This window comes from Mustelus asterias, unplaced genomic scaffold, assembly GCF_964213995.1.
Source record: "Mustelus asterias unplaced genomic scaffold, sMusAst1.hap1.1 HAP1_SCAFFOLD_1607, whole genome shotgun sequence".
Lineage (NCBI taxonomy): Eukaryota > Metazoa > Chordata > Chondrichthyes > Carcharhiniformes > Triakidae > Mustelus > Mustelus asterias.
The window spans coordinates 42,137-45,000 of record NW_027591552.1 but is presented as its reverse complement, the minus strand read 5'-3'; the positions used below and the strand labels follow the sequence as shown (position 1 = coordinate 45,000).

At 67.1% G+C, this 2,864-nt stretch overlaps 1 non-coding gene across 1 annotated transcript; it reads right to left on the bottom strand.

The window, feature by feature from the left end:
* Positions 1-1,121: 1,121 nt before the first annotated feature.
* Positions 1,122-1,275, bottom strand: LOC144488494 (5.8S ribosomal RNA). The gene has a single exon (XR_013496606.1). It is a non-coding gene; the product is annotated as a 5.8S ribosomal RNA (ribosomal RNA).
* Between the last annotated feature and the right edge of the window lie 1,589 nt (positions 1,276-2,864).

Genomic DNA, 2,864 nt, shown 5'->3' with positions numbered 1-2,864 from the left:
GAACGCACACGGTACTGCGAGCGCTGCGTGCCCCCTCGCACTCGGCGCCGGACCGGGCTCGGCACGTCAACTGTTCCAGAGAATCGTTTGCGGCGAGGCGTGCGCCCACCTCCACGGTAACGGAAAGCAGTGCTGCTGGCGGGGTCGCGGTGCGACGGCGGTATCGAGCGAGAGAAAAGCAGGGCCGTGGGACACACAGCCTGCCGGAGCGAAAGGCCAGACGCCAAGGACGAAGCCGGGCGGCGGAGCGCACGGGCTGCAAGCGGCGGGTGGCCACGCCGCGGCCAGGACAGCACCTTTCACGTAGAAGACTTCGGCGGCAGCAGGACACGGGGAGACACCGGAGCGAGGACCACACGGCCAAGTCGGCTCTGCGACGATTCGAACCCAAGGCACACGTTGAACGCGGGCGCAGGCACATTGCCCCAGAACCGCAACGGCAGAGGGTGGGCTGCGGAGTGTGGAAGGAGCCGCAGCTCCAGCGCAACACAAGCAACGACACCCAACCGCCACGGATTCCCACGACAAAAATGCAAGCACTCGCACGCGCAACAGAGGGAAGAAAAGCACGGCACGACCGAGCACCGATCCAGGCATCAAGCGTCACACGCGTCAAGCTGCCGTCCTCCACGCGACGGCACTGAACGGCCACGGCAACCCACCGGCAGGCAACCGAGCACGGACCACGCGAGGCAACGTGTCCGGAGACGTCCAGCGGACAGTCACTCCACTCTCTCACTCTCTGTGCCGGAGCACCCAACCGAGCCAACTCTTGCGGATCCTTCCCGTGGACGAGCCACACACACACATCAACAGAGAGTCAACCCCCCTGGCCCGAGCCTAACGGAAGGCACACACGGTCCCGGCAGCGAGGCAGTCACGTTCTCTCTCTCTGGCAACCCGATGACAGCCGTGCCGGCGACCCCGAGGTGGCTGGGCCAGTGCGGGAGCGGGCAGTGCCGACGAGCCCGGAGGCGGACGCCGGCACCCAAGAGGTCAAGCTCTCCGACGCGGATTACTCTGGGTCTGCACTTAGGGGGACAGAGAGGACGGCACCTCTGCGACACCCCAGCCGCGCTCTTCGGCGCACGGATGCGCGCGAAGTGCGATTGATTGTCAAGCGACCCTCAGACAGACGTAGCCCCGGGAGGAACCCGGGGCCGCAAAGTGCGTTCAAAGTGTCGATGATCAATGTGTCCTGCAATTCACATTAATTCTCGCAGCTAGCTGCGTTCTTCATCGACGCACGAGCCGAGTGATCCACCGCTAAAAGTTGTATCGGGTTTCGGATCGGTTGCCCGATCCTGGGACGCGCAAAACGCTCCCCCGCCGACGTGACGGTGGAGCCCCAGCCTGGCGCGTACCACGGCGTGAGCCCGGAGGCGCACGCACTCGAGCGACAATCAAGCGAAAAAAAGGAGGAATCAGGGCGCTCGCAGGCGTTGAGTGCCGGCGTGGGTGAGGGGCCGGGGCCCGCCACGCGCCGTCACGCCCCGCAACAGCCAGAGGCAGAGTTCTCTGGTGTCACCGTCTGGCGGTAGGCTCGAGAGTCGAGGCGAGGCCGCAGCGGACTGAGTCGGGTGCAAGCCGCGGAGGACAGGCCGACGCTACGGGCGCAAGCCGACCCCGCACGCCCCAACCTCGGCGGGCTGGGGAAGGGGGCGCGGCGGAACGCTCGCAAGCGCGGCTGCCCCCGCGGACAGGCACATTCTCTCGAACGCGGTGGACGCTCGCTCAAGTCAGCACGAGACCAGACCGGACCGACAGGCGGACAACGAATCTTTAAACCTCGCACCCACCCTCCGCACACGGGTGCCGGAGGAATGGTGAGCATGAACAGGTACCCCTCACCGGGCTTTGAAGAGAGTGACTAGAATGCGACCAAAGCTTCACCGCGGCGGGAGACAAAAAGGCCCCTGACTGCACCAGAACGTCTCCCTGCGGAGTCACACAGTGGCCGTTCACCGTGGTCCCGTCGACAAGCCGCCAGGACAAGCACCCAAGCCCGCAGCAGCTCTCTTCGTTTCAACTGCGGATGTAATGCTGCAAGGCGGTGGCAAGGTCACGTCGCAGCCCGCAAGCCGTCGCCAAGGCGAGAGGAAGACGGTCCCCACAGCGGGCACACACAGACGGACGTGGAGCACGGGGCGGCGGCCCACAGGTGCGCACACGCGCCGTGCCGAGGATCGGTGCGGACGCCGGTGACATCGCACCCGGCAGAGCGGCTAGGCAGAAGTCGCTGCGGAGGAGGAGCACCGTCGGCGGAACGGTCTGCTGGCGGGCGAGGGACCAAACGAGCAGCTAGAACGGGCGGAGTGGACCGGACTGCAGAAGCGGAGTGAGTGCGTGGCTGACGCCACCGTCTCCCTCCGAGCGTCTGCTCGCGCCGGCCAAACCGCCGAACCGCTGAACGAAAGGACCGCATCGTCCCACGCAGGCAGGCCGGCCGTGTTGCCGTGCGTGCCCCCACCTCTCGGACGGACTGCAAAGACACCCTACGAAGCCAACGGCGAAGCCCTTCCAACGGCGCAGGCGTAGCGTGTGCGGCACCCGCATGGACTTGCCGGCGTGCAACCGAGCGTGTGCGTGCTCGTCGGTGGCGGCGCCCGCGCGCCGGCCCAACCGAGTGGGACCGAGATCGACGTCGCCCGGCTTCGGCGGAACGTGCGTACGGGTGACCAGGCCCGTTCGACGGGTACGGCGAAATTGTCGGTGTGACCTCCCACCCGCGTGGGAGGCGCCAGCGTCAGTACGGGCCACGGCCCCGGGGCCAACCCCCGTGAGGCTCTCCTGCCTGGCCCAACCGGCGCAGCCTTCGAGTTCAAGGAGTGACGGGCCGCCCTCCCCGGAGAGGTGGCGGGCCC